The 19,623-nt window shown below is 48.1% G+C and overlaps 1 pseudogene; it reads left to right on the top strand.

The window, feature by feature from the left end:
• The first annotated feature begins 432 nt into the window (after positions 1 to 432).
• Positions 433 to 1,796, top strand: LOC142764830 (uncharacterized; annotated as a pseudogene).
• The last annotated feature ends 17,827 nt before the right edge of the window (positions 1,797 to 19,623 follow it).

The following is a 19,623-nucleotide window of genomic DNA, read 5'->3' as shown; positions in this document are numbered from 1 at the left end:
TCACCTCCTCCTCCCAACTCTGGCTGGTTACACCAGTGGCCCTGTAATTTATTCCTAGGATAGTTACAATAGAGAGTTTTAGTACTGCAGAATGGTGCTACGTACGCATCACGCAAGCGCCTTGCGTTACGCGGCGTCGTTTGCCATTGATCAGCTCTCAGTACGCCGTAGTACCTGCGTACGTAACGAGCGTGAAGCGTGTTGCGCCGTCTGGTAGATCAAAATAGAAGTACGTGTTGTTGACAGCCAATGTGAGCCAATCCAAGTGTTATAGCCAGATTATGGCCATATTTTAAGCCACATAAAGGCCATAGTACGATACCGTAGCTGTAGCCACTCAAAACGTTTGGTGAAAGCCCGCGCGAGTACAACTGCCAAACGTTCGCGCTTTCTCACCTGCCGTGCGGTAGGTACGGCGGTATCTCCTCGACAATGGTGAGGTCAAGTATTCTTTGGGACCCCTACTGCCTGGCGCACCTGAGTTGGGAGGACATAGCGGCACTCATGCTGCGGGAGAAAGAAACGCCGCGGTGTCGGGTGCATGCATTGCGAGGTGGCCTACTGAACTTGGCCTCAATGTCTTGTCAGTGTTTTCGACGACAGTTTCGCTTCGAAAAAGCTGACTTTCCAGTGCTCGTACGTGCCCTGAAGATGCCGCAGTACATCACTAGTGCTCAGGAAGTGAGGGTAACGGCCACAGAAGCCCTATGCATATGCCTCCGGAGACTTGCCTATCCAAAGAGGCTGTGTGACCTCCAAGAATATTTTGGACGTCACTATTCTGTGGTGTCGAGCGTATCGAACAAAGTACTTTACCACATCGAAAGGAACTTCGGTTGCCTCCTGAATAATATAAACATTCACCCGTGGCTCAAACATTCGGACTTCGAGGCTATGAGCGAGGTAAGTTATATTTTCTTTCTTTAGCGCTTCGAGATTGAACGCATTAGTGGCCGTTCTCATGTTGATATTTATTTGCCCGAGGCTGTTCATCGTAAAGGTGCTCCTCTGAAAAACTGCTGGGCATTTCTCGATGGTACAGCGCGGCCCCATATGCCGACCCTCGCAAGACCAGCGCCTGTACTTTTCCGTGCACAAGAGGCTACATGTGCTCAAATACCAGTCTTCGATGTGTCCAAATGGGCTCATCTGCCAGCTGGATGGACCATACCCGGGACGAATACATGATGCTGGTGAGTTATGTTCCGTCAGAACGTTATACATGACGTTCAAAGAAACCTGATCGGACCGTTCATTAGTCAGCTCCACATACACAGATATAGTCACTCCATTAAAATCGCAGAAGCATCCTACAAAGTATGCGGGTACTCGTTGTTCTTGTAGTTGAGCTGTGTTGAATGCATTGAAAGATGATTAACTATATGGAACTGATTGTTTTCAGGCATTCTTCGAGACAGCCAGTTGTATGAAAAGCTGGAAGCATTGGCACTGGACAAGGAATTCGTTATATACGGCGACCCAGCCTATCCTCTCCGCCCACTGCTTATGAAGCCCTACGGAGGAGCAGCATTGACAGCCGCCCAACAAGAGTTCAATTCATCCATGAGTGCGGTCAGGCAGTCTGTTGAGTGGGGATTTGAAAAAGTCATCTCAGAATTTGCATTTGTTGACTTAAAAAAAGCCAGAAGATACTACTTCAGGCCGTACCTCGCATGTACAGGGTAGCTGTTATCCTGACCAACTGTCATGCTTGTATGTATGGTAACCAAGTGTCTACATATTTTGATGCGCAGCCACCTTGCCTGCAAGATTACTTGAGCCCTGCCAGTCGGTAAGTGAAGTGCAACGGAACATATATACACCTCAATCAACTATTTTGTGTAACAGTACGAGCCCCCCACCACGAGAACGTTTCAAAATCCAGGCCAAGCATGCGTGCTCATAAAAGAAATGCTTTTCTTCCTTTATTTTCAAGTATACATTGTAGACATGAAACAAAAAATAATGCAGAACTGTACAACTGCAATAATTCAGGTACATAATGTCGAAGTGTCTTCTCTTCAACACTGAAATGTTTGCATTATAAAATTAAGTTTGAGGTCGTGAGCTGGATTTACGGCCCAGCCAGCCGTTACATTATTTAGTCTGCCTTTTTGTGAATGCAGCCAAATGTTATTTACACGCTTTTTACTTGGCCAACTTATCACAAATCGTTTCTACAATTTTGAGTATCGCGTCTTAAGTAGCCTTGTGGAATCTCGACAGCTGCTCTCTTTGGCTCGCTTCGTCGAGTTGTGCTTGCAGCTGGCATTCGCGAATTTCCATTTCCCGCTCTCTCAGTTGCAGCTCTCTTTCAGTTCTGTCTCGTTTGAGCTCGTGCCTTTTCTCGGAGCGTTCTTGCTTTCGCTCAATTCGGAGCTTTTCGGTGGCCAGACACTCCATCTCAAGCGCGTGCTCCTTCTCTTTCAGGGCCCTCTCGTGTCTCCACCTCTTCTCGATGAATTCGTAGTCCACACTAGCCGTCGCTGCTTGAGCCCTGCGTCTTCCTGTATAATTTAAATTTATTTGCATTTAGTTTGCAGCATCATTTATTTCAAACCAGGCAGCAACGAGCATCAACGACAAAGAAAATGAACACTAAATGTTGTTAAATAATAAATAATTTGATACTGATAGAAATATGAATGGTAGTCCGTTGTCTAAATTGTGAGTCTAGTCACTCAGCGCCATCGATTTCAAATGAAGTAGCGGTCAATTAGCCAGTGTGGTTGAAACATGAATATGTTGAACGTGATATGATTGTAAGGTAATCCAAATAAAGAAATAACAGAGTCCGTTCCCTGTTGTTCACCTAAGCGTGCACGAGTGATTTTTTGTAGTCAAATCACAGACTGCATGCGCAGTGGGATTTTTTGTATGAGTTGCCATGAGCCCAGCTATATGTCACTTCAGTAGTTGAGTGAGTACCAGTCCAGTGTGTTCACTTATTCCGCTACAAGATAATGATTACAGAGTAATGAGCAAAGTAATGGATTTTGTTGTAAAATTCAGCCATGTACTTACTAGGCACAACGTGGGCAGCTCCTTCAGTATCAGGCCTGTCTTCCGCATTTGTTGATGCCTCTTAACGCTGGTTATTAGCAGTGGTCATGGTTTCGTCCGAGAGGCTAGGTGTTGCGGCTATGTCGGTGCCCTGTGAAATTCTCTCCAGTAGGTCTTCAGCACTAAGAGATGCGTCGTCAAAACTTGCATCTGCACTCAGTGGCTCTGGGCAGTGGGATAGAGTAGATTGTGTTTCAATCATACAGTTTCAAAAGCATTACCCCTATTAAACATTTACTGCACAATGACACATATGTGAAGTGCAATCATTTGTTTTTAGTACTTAATGAAAGCTGCGAAACCATGCTATCAGTAGATAGTAGCGAAAAGCATGCAACGGAGCTACCCCTGTGCGTAGTTACTTTTCGCATACGTACATTTTCCCTCACTCATACAGCGTTATGTGTAATGACTGACGTTATAGATAAGCGGCACAATAACATTTCCCAGAACATATGACATTCGCATCACCATCGTCAGCTCATTATATGTCCAAATCAGGATGAAAGACCCCTCCCAATGATCTCCAGTTCACCCTGACCAAGTATTCCTTTGTCCTGTGTCCTTTGGTATTCATGTCGTTGCTCAAAAGAGCTACCGGTTGTCTATGTCATTACGTACCGAAGGCGACTTGCGACGCTGGCCCCAACGTAGCAGCGGCAGTGTCGCGGGTCACTACCCCACTGACCCTTTGACCCGCAGAGGGCTGCGCTTTACGGCTTTTGATCTTGTGGCCAAAGTCTCTTGCGAGGCTGGATATCTCTTGTAGCAGCCTTTCTTTTTCCTCGTACTCCTCTTCGGTACCCGACCTGGAAGTAACACAGTCAGCGGTTAAAATATGAAAAGACCGTGGCAACATCGTGAAGTAGATCAGAATGAATTCAATATACGCGATACATGAATAACGTGAAGATGTGAATACGTAGACATCCTCATGTACTTCTGTGTTTTTGATCTAACAGCAGAGCGGCAGCTGAGGCGCTAGCCCGGAAACCTGCCCGGTGCGCGCAATAGCAGTGCATACAACGGGAACTAAACGAACAGATCACGCGCTACAAATGCAATCTCGTGCATTACAAATATTCTCGAACATTAAAGTCTTTAAATTCAACTGCGTATCCAGTCCACAGTTCTTGGACGGTATTAAAATGTTTCTCTTCCAGGAAACACTCACGCAGACTTCAGCGCAGTTTGTCGTAGTTCCTTCCGTCGACGTAACTTGTCACGGCTCACGCGGCGCCGTCATCCAATTTTTCTATATCGTCGACCGTGGGCATTGAAAGCGGCTTTGAAGACGACAAACGCGTTCGTTGTAGGCTCGCGCGGCTTGTCACAGGGTATCCGTTCTTCGCTTCAACGCAACGCGAAGATACACAGCGACACTCCTTCGTCCACGCCAGTAAAGCTTTTGCTCTGAGGTCGCGTTTACACTGAGCATTCCGGCCGCCGAAAGTGCTCCGAATCCGGTTCGGCGGCGTCGATATCCGCCGAAAGAGCCCTCTCCGCGCCGATCGCTCTCGGACCGATTTTTACGGCGTCTGTCACCGAATCGATCACCGCGGACCAATAGGAGCGCTAGTCAAGGAATTTTGAAAAATGGCGGCCAAGCCCTACTCACTTTTATGCCGCAGTGCATGTAACTGAATGTTGAAACCAACGGGAGTTTAACCTACTCTGGGCCTACTTCGCCTCCGTATTTCGTGAAAAAGGTGACCGAGCTTGCTGTTGGCGTGACCGAGCTTGTTGCGGCCTTGCAGAGCAAAACGAACCCACCAACGCCGCTGGCGTCGGTGGTTTTTCTGCTCTTCGTGCATTACAAGACAGCCACTTGCCAGCAAAGTAAGCAGTACTGTCTTTTCTTGCTTCTTGCGTACGAGAATCGTCGAAGTATACACCACCGGATAGCGTAGTAACGTTTGCGAGCCGCAACAACAACCGGGTGACAGCGCATCCATCCCGCGTTCGTCCTGTAGTAGATGGCATATTCGGCGGCGCGGAGCACGCCCAGTGCGAACGTCGCTGCGTTTCGGCGGCAGGGGAATTTCGGCCGCTGTAGAAAGCGGATGTTTCAGTGTGAACTAGGCATAATAGTACGCATGCGACATACGAGCACATTGTGAGGAATCAGAACTTGAGTACTCACTTTCTGAGGCTGGCGCGGTCGTTTGCGAGGAACTGTGCCATTAGAAGATCCAGCCTTTCGCGCAAGGCGCGCACACTAAACCCTTTTCCTAGAGCAAGGTTCATCTCCTTCACGTTGCCTTCCCACCGCGAAGGATCTGCAATCGGTTGTGCGCGTTTACTTCGCGCAGAAGCACCAATTCATACGCGATAGAAAAGTAGAGCCAGCCAGTGCTTGCCTTCGATGCCGCCATTTCGCAAAACGAAGTCTCGCGCTGTCGCGAACGTGTTCGAGAGCCGCGTGATCACCCCATACGTACGCACGCACGCATCTCATGCGTGCGTACATAGCGGCTGCGTACGTAACGCGATACGTGCGCGTTGCGGTCTGTGCATGCGCACTACGCAGAACGTGGCGTCCTTACGTACGCAACGTACGCAGTACTAAAACTCTTTATTGTCTACGACAGAAATTCCGTGTAGACGCGATACCGGAGATTATAGTGAACTAGAACATTTTCTAGTGGTGCGACCGGCAGCGGCTGCGACCGGCTCGGGTGAAGCAAAATGACAATGACGGCCGGCGAGGGCGCAGTGGCGCCCTCGCCGGCCTTCAGTGTCATCTTTCGGCTGCTCCGGCGCGCTCGTTGGCAGTTGGTGGCACAAGGCTGGGAGGGTTGTGGTTTTGCTCGTTTTGTGCGCGCAGTGTTACTCGGATAACTTGACATTATCTTGCGTATCTTGCCGTTAAGTAGTCAATGCAGTGAGCGGGATCTATATTGTACCAGCGACTGGGAATTTTGCGATGACATGGCGAAAAGAAGAACAGATTCCCACTGTTTTGCACCAGGCTGCCGCACCGGCTATCCGGGCGCGCCGAAAGCATTGCTGTTCGCCGCACCAAGAGATGACTCGCTTCGAAGTAAATGGGAGCGAAACCTAAGAAGAGCAGACAGGAGCCTGACGGAATCATCAGCTGTGTGTGAACATCATTTCGAAGCGCATTGCATATTGCGAGATTATGTTCATGTGGTCGATGGCGTGGAAGTGCGTATTCCGAGAAGCAAGCCGTCTTTATCTCCCGATGCCATTCCTACGCTGTTACCTCAGTGCCCAGCCTACCTCTCCGTTAAAACACCCCAACAGAGAACGGAAAGAAAGAGACCTGCACGTTCAGTTCCACTTCGAGGAAAGAAGCCGCGTCAGGACGTCAGAAGTGCTGACTACACTAACAACGAACATGAGGTGCTTGAAGAACCTGAATCTGCAGAATCCTCGCCTTTCAAGTTTCAGACCCTACGTTCACTAGCACCATCGCCGAGGCGGTCCCGCATTGAAGATGATAGTGTCGGCTTGGTTTTCACGACGTCTTCGTTGAAGAAGCAAGGAAGGCTTGTTGTTTGTCATGAGCGAGCTGTCATTTTCAAGAAGTCCTCAGGAGATGAAGTTTTTGCTGCCATTTATTGTCAAGGCGTTCTGTGCTCAGAAAAAACAATCGCCTCCGTTGGCGACACTGCAGCTGTACTGGATGATGCCATGGCAATGTGCGCTTGCAAGGGAGCAATGTCGGACAACGAATTCAGGCAAATGTTGCCGGTTTTGACGGTGAAGCAGCAAGCAGCAACATACACCAACGGACTCTACGTCTTCAGTGCCAAGTGCTCCGGAAAGGTCTTGTCCGATGGTAAGTGCGTTCAAGTGCTTTGATCAACAAGCGCCGTATGTATTTATTGTTCGGGTATGTACACAATTGTTTTTCTTTCGTGTACAGGACTTATTTGCCCAGAGTGCAAGTCGCATCGAAAGCTATTGTTGGCCAGAAAGTCGTGCCAAAAAGCTCATTCGCCTAAGAAAGGGGCCCTTGCCCAGCGCCTGAAGCTTCAGAAGCAAAAAACCAGGCGTTTGAAGAATAGCGCCACTGAATTGAAAAATCAACTGAAAGCAATGTCAGCTAAAAACAAAGCCATCACTGAGAAGGAATTTACTTCTAGGATAGAAGCCCTTCCTCCGAAACAGCGTGAAGCAACACTTCACATGTTTAAATCGGCATCACGAAAAAGCGCAAAAGGCATGAGATATTCCAATGAATGGGTTTTGGAACGTATTATAATGAAAATGAAGAGCGCCAAGCTTTATGAGCACCTGAAGAAAGAAAATATTCTGTCCCTGCCAAGTAAAACAACATTGCGCAAATATTTGAAGTCCTACAGAACAGGGTTTGGCTTCTGCCTAAAGATTTTCAATGTGGTGAGTTAAAAGACAGCCACAATGGAGGAATACGCATGCCACGGTGGAATTATTGTAGACGAAATGCACCTTTCTGAGCATCTTTCTATAGCAACAACCGGCCACATAGATGGTTTTGTGGTCTAGGTAGCTTTACGTCTCCTAAAGATAAAATGGTTTGAATTTTCGTACCGTTCATTGGGAAATGGACTCAAATTCTAGCAGCGTTTGCAACAAGAGGAAACGTCAATGGAGGTACCCTGACCAAGATCATGCTTGAAGCCATAATTTTGGCCGAAAAAGCAGGCCTAAAGGTGGACTTCATCACATCAGACCGTGCAAGTTGGAACAGACGCATGTGGACGCTAATGGGTGTCAAGGCCTCCTTGAATGAGATCAAGTGCAGTGCACCACATCCAGTAGACGAGCACCGTCAGCTCTACTTCATATCAGATTTCCCTCATCTTCTCAAGTGCCTTCGAAACCGGCTGGTATGCTTGGACTTTCAAACACCGAAGGGTAAAGTAAGTACCCTAATCAATCCAAATAACGTGCTATTTAACCTACCACAAATTTTCTTCCAGTCGCTCTTACTTTCAGTGGATTATCACTGCTTTGGTTATATGCAGGTGACTATGCGAGCTATTCGCAAGGCTTTGGAACTGGATGGCAGCAAAGTTACCCTGCAGGCTATGCATGGCATCACATCCACCCATACAAACCCTAACAACTTCGAAAAAATGCGAGTTGGCTTGGCAGTACAGCTGTTCAGTGAAAAAGTAACACATGGGCTTCAGCTGCACAAACCCAGGCTGGAACATCTGTGTGCTAGCATAGCAGCAACAATTCACTTTTTTGAGTAAGCATTGCGAAATTTTATATTTACCTAATTTTGTGCCACTGTAACTTTTTGCAGCTTTCTTAGCTGCGCATAAAGCTCACTGAAACATTCTTTTGCAGGACCACACATGGTGTTATAGAAGTCATGACATTGCGCTTTCCAGCTCAAGCACTCCGCCCCAACTCTCGATCAGCTGAGAAGCTAAACTCTTTTCTAACCTTTTTGTCAAGAGTGGGAACGCCACACAAATGGGCAAAGGGGCTTTCTCAGTCAGTCCACAGCAACTGGACTGCGAGTAACACTATCAAGTACCTTGTCGCGGTTGAAGCATTTGACTGAAAATGTAGGTTTCAAGTATTTGATGACGAGCAGGTTGAGCCAGGACCCTGTCGAACATCTCTTTGGCATCGTTAGACAGTCGTCGGGGTTCAATACCCACCCGACACCTCAGCAGTTCATTGCTACAGTGAACTGTCTCAGCTTCAGCAATCTTGCGCACTCTGTTTCAAGGGGGAACTGTGAGCCTGCTGTTCTCAGTTCACTCTTGAATGCAGATGCTCGTGAGCAGAACACTTGCACTGGGAGGCAGAAGCTGATTGACAGGTTTTTCGATGATGGAAACCTAGATGCCGCAGATGCCTTACTCACTAAGGCTGCGCCATATCATTCTCCTGTTGTTGTGGCATCAAGTGATCGCAGACTAATCGTTTACTTTGCCGGTTATGTCGCAAGAAAGTGCATTCTCAAAACTGGTTGTGAAGAGTGCATTAACCTTCTTTTGCTCACCAAGGAGGCAGCTGATGATTTGAATATGGCTGAGCTTGTCCGTTCGAAGGAGAATGGCGGGTTACTTTATCCTGCAGGCAAGCTGTGCAAATTTGTGGCCGACCTCGAGGAGTCATTCACAACCTGCTTTAGCCTTTTAGAGCTGCACTCTGAAAGCGTGCTTGATGTGTTAGACAGAAAAAACGAACTCCAACGAAGCAGTGCTTGCATTGACTATACTGCTGCGGGCGGAATTGCGCGCGCAATGCTTCGTGATACGAATATACGGTAGGACCACCTCTTTCGTTCTATCTATATTTATATATAAGGTGGCACTGTTTTGTTTGGCTGGCCGCATACAGTGCTCCGCTTTCACGTGTTCTTGGCCCCTTACCGGGCCCCGCCCGTGTCTGGACAAGCTCACTATTCCTTCTAGAAGACTTCCGGGACACGCCGACACCATCCGGGCCCCGGTCCGACCCCAGGCTGGCCCCCCAGGCTGGCCCCCCAGGCCCTTTCAAAAGTACAAAGCGGCGCGGCACCGCGCTAATCCTAACGCGCCGCGCCTGCACCTCCATGATGCAGAGTCCCGCCCAGCACTCGACACCAACGACAACTTACGCCCTGTCGGTAAGCCCAGCCTCCTCCGGTCGCACCGCTGATGCAGCCGTGCCTCCACTGTCAACAATTGGCATTGTCACCAGCCCCATGCCGACAACAATACAGCAAGAGGCAGCGTTCCTCAACAGCGCGCACGGTCCAGCAACGTGCAACGCTGGTGGCGTCTCTGCTACTCTCAGCTTGATAGCCACGCAAACGCCGGAGCCCGAGAGCCGTAATGCAGCGTTGGCGTTGCTATCAACCACGCCTGCTGCTCTCCCCACCTTATCTGCGTCTGGCCTACCCATTGGAAATTCCGAGTCTGTCGACAAGCGCGTTTCGACGAGCGTCGTTCCTTCCATCGTTAAGTTTTGCCTTCCATCACTTCAGCTGACGACTTATCGACGGAAATGGACTTCACGGCATCGCAGGTCAACGAAGACAATACGCCATCCCCTGAAGGCAGCTGGAACACCGTTAGCGCCAATCGAAAACCTGCCTCGACCGCCCGCCCCCGCTCCGAGCTCATCACCGTCGGAATCCAACTCCACCTGGAACACTCACGCCAAAACTGCCTCTCTATGACCTGCTTTCTACCATCATAGCCGCTGCAAATCTCTCTCCCAAGACCAGTGCGGAGGTCACCCTTCAAGCCAAACCTGCTCAGAGCCTTGTGTTTTTGAAAACGCACTCACCTCTCACTGCCCACCTCTTACTCTCCCTCACAAGTCTGGAACTTAGTGGTAAGCCGATCACCATTAAGCCCTATGCCCCCAGTCCTCCAATATCATGTCTCGGTGTCATACACAACGTCGGTGGTCACTACACAACATCTCAGCTCTTGCATGACCTCGAATCCTTTAGTTCAGATATACTCGCTGCACGTATGATGGGCTCCACTGAATCCGTCCTCATAACATTTGCTGGAACCATCATCCCTCGCTTTGTGTACTTCAAACGCATCTCTTTCCGATGCCGTCCACATAAACCTAAGCCCCCTACTTGCACTCGGTGCCTTGCTATAGAGCACCGTGCTCATCAATGCCCCCAACACAGCGTTCCGGCCAAGTGCCGCCGCTGTGCGTCTCCTCTACCAGCAGATCCCGATGCTCACGTTTGCGCCCAACTCTGGTGAATTCATTGCCAAGTCAACAGCGACTCATCTCTCGACTCCACCTGCCCCTACCTTCTAGCTAAGCAACGCGACTGCGCCAAAGCAGCTTTTCTCCGTCGCACAGCCATGCGCCGAGCCACTTAGTTTTTGCCGCCCTCCTCTTCGGCGCATGAGTTCCTATCACCTCCCGCAACATCCCCCTTGGGCTCATACGCCGCTAAGGTTAAGGGAACACCTCCCATGCGCACTTCTTCATCAAACACACCTTCACCATCTTTAAGTAACGAGAGACGCTCCTTCGATGACTGGCTATGTTGGAGCGCAACCAGCGCGAGCAACAACGCGTCTCGGATTAGCTACAACAGAAAATACTCGCACTGACGCAGACACTCGCAACTACCACATCCTTTCTTACCTCTCAACTAACGGAGCTGAACAAGCAACTCACCACACTCACCGCCCCAACCTCCAGCTCCCATGTAACCAAATTGGCCGACATGGTTGAAACCACCGCCACTGCGCATCACACTCGTTTGGTCCAGCTGGAAAATTCAATTGTCCGGATTCTTACGACCCTCGAAACCCAATCTAAGCAACTGGAATCGTTCACCTATATGCTTAACTCCCTGCAAGAGTCGCTTCCCCCGGCAAAAAAGAAAGAACGCGCACGCGTAGGCGCTTCCTCTACTTCAAAGACCTAGATGGCGCGTGAAAAGGACCTCGATATTTTGCAGTGAAACTGCCGCAACTTTCGTCATAATAGGACCCCTCTCCACCAATATCTTCTCACCCGCCAAACACTACCCCATTTTCTCCTTATACAGGAGACTCGGGCTGCCCTTGTCGTCCCGGGCTACCATGCATATCACGCTACGACGGGAAAGCCACTTGCGTCCATTTAGCACGCAATGACCCTCTCGTTAAACCACTAGACGTACCCTCCCCCCTCCTGAAACATTTAGTTGGTGTGGCCTATTACCAACCATCTACCCGTATTTCTCTGACTCTGATGTCCTTTTACAGCTCCGCTGTCACGTCCTCTTTGTTTAGTGCTCTTGGCAAATTCCTGCACTCCCTTCCATCGACCACCCATATACTCCTTGGGGGTGACTTTAATGCTCCTCATAGGCTCTGGGGTTACCCCCAAACACTCAAACCAGGTCGCCCTCTGCACTGCTTCGCCCAGGAACGCCATCTCACCCTTTTTAATACTCCTGACACCCCTACTCGAGCGGGCACTGTTTCACAGCGTTCCACTACACCCGATCTCACGTTCTCTCGGAGTTCTCTTCCTTTTCACTGGCAGATGTCCGCTGAAAATCTTTTCAGTGATCACTTTCTCATACACATCACCACCCCTCTTTCTCTTTCTTATAATAGGCGGAAACAACGAATCGCTCACACTGACTGGGAAGCATTCCGTAATAACCTTTTGTCTGACTCATTTAAAACTTACGACGACTGGACGTCGCGAATCTCCACAGCAATGACATCCTGTAGTCGCCGCGCTCTTTTTCAACTCCCCATTCCTGACCCTGATCCTCACTTCCTCCGCTTATGGCGACGTCATCAACGTTTGAAACGCGCTCTCCGCTCCCAGCCACACAACGTCCAACTTTCCTTCCGAATCGCTGCTCTGCGGGCTGAAATTATCGCTTACGGCACTTTTCTCGAGCACTCACTCTCGTTGGAACACGCTGTGTGACGACCTTGACTCCGCACTGCACTCGCGCTCTACATGGTCTCTGTTTAGGTCTCTCTTAGGTACCAATCCTGCCGTTGCTCCCACCCTAGCTAAAGCTCTCGCTCAAGGGACTCCATCTGATGTGTTTGAAAATTTAAAATCTCTGTATCTTCCACCCACCCTCACACCTTCCTACCTAGATTACTGTGGCGAAGCTAACCCAGACCTGGACCGCCCATTGATGCTCAGGGAGCTGGAAGCTGCCTTAGCCACTCAATCTACCCGCTCGGCACCCGGTGAGGATGAGATAACATATACATTACGTAATCTCCCCGACAACGCAAAGGAATTTCTCTTACACACATTCAACGAAGCATGGAACAGCGGCTGTCTTCCAAGCTCTTGGACATCATCCCTAATTTGCATGATTCCGAAGCCGGGCAAACCTCCATCTCTCTCTAACCTTCGCCCTAGTGACGTGGCCTTCGTACATGTCTTTTAAATGTTTACAACGCTAGCCATCAAAACGTGTGGGCTTTCACCAGTGAGAAGGATGTATTCTTCGAATGGAGTCGATAAATGAGCTGAAAAACACAAAATAACAAGCAAATTCTAAAAATTGCCGCGAGATCTCATCCCATGAAAAGTTGCAGTGGCGCCACCTCGTGGCGTCAGTATGAAAACGGCTCGCTCACGCCTCGCTGCTCGCGCCACTAGAAGTCTTCTAGTTCACTATACCAGACATTCATGGAGACAAAGACTTGCATTTATGCAAATTAAGTTTCGCTCCAGAGAGCTCTGGATAGGTTTTGAAAACTTGAAGGACGGCGGCGAGGCTGTCCTCATCCCTATGATATATCGTGATGTCATCTGCATAGGCAGCTGCAGCTACCTTAAGTGAACCACTACCTGGGGTCTGCAATCCGAGGACACTCGGGTGTCTTTCTACCTGGAAAAGAAAAGGTTCAACTGTCAGCGCAAACAACAGGGGGGAAAGGGGGCAGCCCTGTCGCACGCCTCGCATTACCGGAAAACAAGCTACGGTTTCATTATTTATTGTTAAGTCACTATGAATGTCATTATACAGTTCCATGATAAGGTACACGAACTGTCTAGGAAAACCAAAAGCCAATAGAGTGGCAAAAATATATTTATGTTCTACCCTATCGAATGCTTGAGCCTGGTCTAGGGATGTAAGACATCCCTTCACTTGCCGGTGCCTCGTGTAATCTATTATATCTCTGTTCAGCATGTCCAGGCTTTGGACGTTACGTCCCACAACTGAACAGGACTGCCAGGACTTGATGAGTGCCGGCATAACTCTCTGTAGACGCAGGGTTAAGACAGTGGTTAACATTTTATAATCGGTGCCTAACAATGTGATTGGACACCAGTTGCGTGGGTCCTCGAAGTTTTCTTGCGTTTTTGGAAGCAGAATGATTCCGCCGTTCTTAAATGACGGGGGCAGCGTGTGCCTGCTCGTGAAGACATTCAAGACATCACACAAGCCGGGTTCTATTACGTCCCAAAATGCATTATAAAATTCAATAGAGAAACTGTCACTTCCCCGCCCCGAACTCCGATGGAGGCGGCGCATTGCCAGTGCAAGTTCTTCTAAGCTCATGGGTGCAACCAAACTACAATATTCTTCTGAGGAGAGTTGCGGGAGGTTACCTAAAAAAGGATGATTTATAATTATAAATCATTCTTTTTTACATTGAAGTAACGTTGTATTTTTGTTGTGAATTTTGTAGAAACGTTTTATGTTTTTAAACAACATTGTCTGAACATTTTACATGAAACATAACGTTCTTTGTTGCATGTAAAACATTAAATATGTATTAGAAATACACTGTTAAAATAACGTTGAATGTGGAATGTTAGTGCAACATTCAAACAAAACTTTGAACATTGAATGTTATATATCAAACATTAAAAATATTAAAATTGCACGCAGAATTAACATAACAGGTAAACATTCCAGTAACGTTCATGCAGCATTTTACGATCATTATTTGCCAAAATGGCAAATGATCCAAAAAATTTAATAATTCATTGCTGCAGAGAAATACTTCTCGATGTAAAACGACTGCTCTATAGAATAGAGAAAACATTATTTCATTTAAGAAATGAAATTGGTTTTGCGAAGTGACACCAGATAATGATAGTTACACTAACATATTGTACAGTCAATCTGCGGCTATTTTTCAAATGATAGTGCAACTATTCTATGCATGCTTATGAACCGCTTTTACTGCTTGAAATGTCATACACAGCTGTCTTTTGGTCATGTATATGTAGTAGCTTTCAAGTTTATCGCGCATCACTGTGGCATGTACTTCAATAGCCAAACTACTATGGACGTCGGCATGAGTTAAATCTTGGGGAAGGGGGGGGGGTTGCATTGCGGTGGGGGAGTGCTGGTGTGGCTTGGGCAAATGATGCTTTAAATTTGCATGCCCCCGCTGATTCCCAAGAACACTGGTGACTCAGAAAAGGTTGGCAAAACAGTAATGCAATTTCTTTATTGAGGTCCCAATGCTTTACATGCGGGAGTGAGCCATACAAAAATTGTAAATAAAACAAAGATTCTAAGGCTTTCCTAAAGCTATCCAAGTTTGAATGATGGTGATGCTCTTGGAAAGACCGTTCCAGTCCTGGGTGCTGTAGCAAAGGAGCGACAGTGGGTCACGGTGCAAACAAGAGGCAGGTAGACACCCTTGTAGTAGTGTGTGTGGGCTGAAGTATGATGAGCAGTTTGAAAGTTGTATAGAAATATATTCATTCGGTGCTACAAGTATATTCTAGTGATTGTGCATTGCAGGTATACATTATATACGTCTGGGTTAGTCCTTATCTAAGCAACACCAGCTGGTACAGTGCGAGTAACAGTATATTAATTGGAACAGAATAATACAACTGCATGGTTTAGGTCAAGCTGCATAGACTTCTTTTGGGCTGCGTTCAAAATGCAGATGATTACTTTATTTTGGGCCGATTCATGTTCTGTAAGCTCCAAAACTTGACTCATGGAGGGGCAAAATGCAAGTTATAATGAAAATAGCCAGAAGCTTTGTAAGTATTGTAAACTATCTTACTTCAGAAGACATTTAGATTCTGGGAATTCTTAAAAAACAAGTCACTTAGCATAGTTGAGACACTACATCGTAGCATGACCTCACCAGACTTTTCCGATCCTTTAGACTTCTATCAGCGAAGCTGTTTGGCAAATCGCGAGTGGGTGGCAGAAAACTATTATTGTAACAGGTATGTGCCTCTGTGCAGCCTACCAGAAAACTATCATATTCATAAATGGGTATGTGTGATAGAAATTGGGAAAATCTCACTACTCGCCACAGGTCCAATAATAATGATGAAGGCAACAGTTAGCCCAACAAATCGCTTCAAAGCAACAGCAAGTCGAAGACCCCTGAGCCCGTATAAGAAAATACTAGAGAATGAGATAGGCAACAGCAGCGGCGAGAAGACCCCGAAGCAACAAAAAGCCAGCACTAAAGACGTGCTTGTTGATCTGTAAGAGGTGTGGACACTCAGTTTCAGGGCGAGTTTGTCTCTGGAATTTGAATAACTGTGTCGTGGCTGTGACTGTCTATGGGCTTCTCTGATCTGAAAATCAACGTAAAAATAACCTAGCATCACCTAGCTAAAGCCTAGAAGCAACCAGATAAGTCTTCACAATTGTCCTGTTTTGCCGTTTCAAGCCTAGAGCGGCATGCATGCCGACATGCTATCCAAGCTTACCGAGCTATTATCTCGATAACAGTGCCCAGTGTTTCGCGGCTAGCCTCAGTCAAACCAGTTCAAGATAGTTAAGCTTTCCAACAACTGTACGGTGCAATGTCGTTTAGGAACACCAGAGGGTTAAAATTTTTTAGGCTCTCTGCTACAGTGCGCTCATATTCATATTGTGGTTTTGGCATGTAAAACCCCCGAGACTATTAATATTAAAACAAAACAAAGCTAAACATAATGAAATGATAGTGAAAGCAGTCTGGCTGTTCAAATTTCAGTGCATAAAGTAAAACAGAGCAGTAAGAACATTCAACAGCAGCAGTCATGTTGTGCGTTCTCTCTGTGCAGTCTGCTCTTGTGTAACAATATTTCAACAACAGCCAATGCCAGAGTTCACACCGTTTCTGTCATATGCACCTTGCAATTGTGTTCAATTAATGTAGATATAGCAATTCGGTCAGGATTGTAGGCACTGCGTTAATAGGATGGGGTTAGTTTCTACATCTTTTTTTGGAGCACAGCCCGAATAAAATGCCGCCATTGGCCAAAAATGAGACGTCCCATGAAAAGCAGGGAGACGCGCCATAGACGCCACCGGGAGCGGCCCCGTCTTGCAAGCGCTCCGGCAGAACTCCTGTTTATGACTGTTTAAGTCATTCAATGGCAACTTGAACAAATGTGAAGCTTTCTATGGAATCGACCGCATCATCTGAAGTGATTTCTAGTGAGTGCTTTGCAGTTCGCATCCACGAAGATCGACTTTTTGGCAGCATTCGACTACCTTGGTGGGCCTACCGGCTAGGCCTACCGGCTAGGCCTACCGGCTAGGCCTACCAACATGGTCATTTACGAAACAGAGGGAGAAGAGCTTCCCTCCGCCGAAGCTCTCGGCGATGATGAAGGCAGCTGGCGTCAAGTGTATGCCAGGGCCAGAAAGCCCGCTTCATCCCTGAAGAAATCGACGCCTGCCATGAACACTTCGCAAGAAGAGTCACGGAAAGCTCTCCCATCGACTCGTCGCAGTGTCCCCAGACCCCCTCCACTTCCAGCGGACGACTACAAAATAGTCCTGCGAATACGTGGAAGCCTCAGCTGTGCTGACACTCTACTTTCGAAGCTCATACATTCCGTCCTAAAAGCGGCAGCGCTCACAAGCTTCCTACATGACCGATACCGCATCAACTCTGTAAGCAACATTCTGCTCATAAGCACACCGGACTTGGCACGCACCGAAGCATACCACCGTATCAAATCCATCCAGATGGACAAGTGCAGCTTTGAAGTGGTCCCCCACATTACCGATCCATCGAATACCTGCGGAGGGGTCATCTGTAATATTCCTTTGGAACACACATCTGAAATCATCTTGTCAAGTCTACTGAACTATGACAGACTAGGCCTCATCCTGACTGGACGTCGCATGGGTTCCACAACGTCTATCTTGGTCACCTTCAGAGGTACGCGCGTGCCTTTCTACACAAGTTATCAGGTTGGCATCACCAGATGCGTACCCTATCGTCATAAGATGGAAGCTTGTAATCTCTGCCGCAAGCTTGGCCACAGACCAAACGTATGCTCAGGCGCCCCTCAGCCTTTATGTCCCATGTGTGGCATTCCGAACCCACTCCTTGATCACGAATATGAACCTAAGTGTGTGGTGTGCAACAGTGACCACCCCATCGGCTCGCCCCAGTGCCCACAGCTCTACAAGCCCAAACCAAAGCACGCACCCTCAACTTTCCAGCAAGATGCAGCTTCATTCCTCGACCCAAGCCCATCTTTCAAGAACGCCCCTAGAGGACGCTCACCCAGTATTACAAGACAGCAAAGCCGAAAAAGTCGCAGCCGCAGCCGAAGCGCAACAAAAGCATTCATCAAGACCCCAGCCCTCGGACTAGCCCAGGACACAAGGTGAGCTGGGCTGATGTAGCCTCCCCTGAAAGCTCCATTCAAAAGCAGCTCAAACTATTGCAGGATGAGATGGCTAAATTTAGGGCAGAAAATGCAAAACTATGCCTAGAGCTTCAGTCCTTTAAACAACCATCTACCTCCACACACCTCCCCACCTCATCTTTCACCCCTACACCTATCTCACCAGCACCAGCTCCTCTCTCAACCACCACTATAGCTATGCACCCCGCTCAACCACCTGCGCAAAAACGAAAAGTCTCGACTCCCACATTGTCATTCGTTGAGCGAGTAGAACAAGTCGAAGTGAAACTAGAGAAGGTTGACAAAGAGAAAGAAAAAGTAACCAAACTTGAGGAAAAACTAGACAATTTTATTACCTTCTCCACAGTTCCCTTGCAGAAGCTACACGAGCCCTTGGCCTCGATACAAAAAGCCATGTTACCGATGCAACAAACCCTAGATAGAGTCACGCAGTGGATCGACACGGTCCACGCTAACCATCCAGAGCTTGCCCAACCTACAGTGGCTAGAATGGGGAAGTGTGACGACCGGCGAGCGGCTCCTACGGGAGGCACTGAAGACTGAAGAGAGGGAACCGTGTGGGGGCACTCGCTCCCGCATTCACGTCGCTGTACCTCCGCCGCGCCAAAAAGCGTGCTGTTGCTCTTTGTTGAGTGACATGTGCGTGCGGTTGATTTTACGTATCTGCGTGCAAAGTTTGCCCCCCTCCACCCCCCATCTTCTGTATCCATGTCCCGGAGGCAGAGTCACTGTTTTGTGCCTGGGTGTACGACAGGCTATAAGTCTAATAAGACTAAACTGTCCTTGCTTGGTGTACCGAAGGACCTAACCTTGCTCGCACAGTGGCAACGCGCTGTTCCTCGCGCCGAAAAGAAACTGGAAGAAAATTGTGTTGTGTGCGAACTCCACTTCGAGGACAGGTTCATTTGTAGATACTTTGAGCACACTGTGAATGGTGAGCTCGTCCGCATTGACAGAACCAGGCCCTTGCTGCTTCAGGGAGCAGTTCTAACTCAGTTCCCGAACCTCCCTGCCTATTGCTCAAAGAGGCTACCACCGGAGAGAAAGCACCCTACAGGAACTGAACAGTATGCCCCACCGAGGAAGAAACATGCACGAGAAACTGCCTCATCAGTAAGTGCTGAGAACGCGATCGACAGTGTTGACATCGACAGCGATTTGTGCATGCCGTTTGACAATCTCGCCTTACCGTCGCCTTCGTGGGGGAAACATACATTCAGTGTATCTCCTCTAATTGTTGGTTACGGAGTGCGTGAACCCGGAAAAGACAAAAGCATCTTGTTCACAAGGAAGCTGGTTGTTTTCACACAAGAAGAAAACGGGGTGAAGCAAGAAGTGTTTGTGAAAGGAGTGCAGACACTGCACGATGCGTGTGACAACCCTGCCTCACTGTTAGGGCAGGTAGACACTCTGTGTGCTCAGGGGCTGGAACCGTTGAAGAATTTTTGTTTGCCATCGGCAACAAGAGGTACGCAATCACTGGTACCGTAATATCCAGTTTAA

This window comes from Rhipicephalus microplus, chromosome 6 (assembly GCF_043290135.1).
Source record: "Rhipicephalus microplus isolate Deutch F79 chromosome 6, USDA_Rmic, whole genome shotgun sequence".
Taxonomy (NCBI): domain Eukaryota; kingdom Metazoa; phylum Arthropoda; class Arachnida; order Ixodida; family Ixodidae; genus Rhipicephalus; species Rhipicephalus microplus.
The sequence above is the reverse complement of the archived record's forward strand: the minus strand, read 5'-3'. Positions and strand labels throughout refer to the sequence as shown.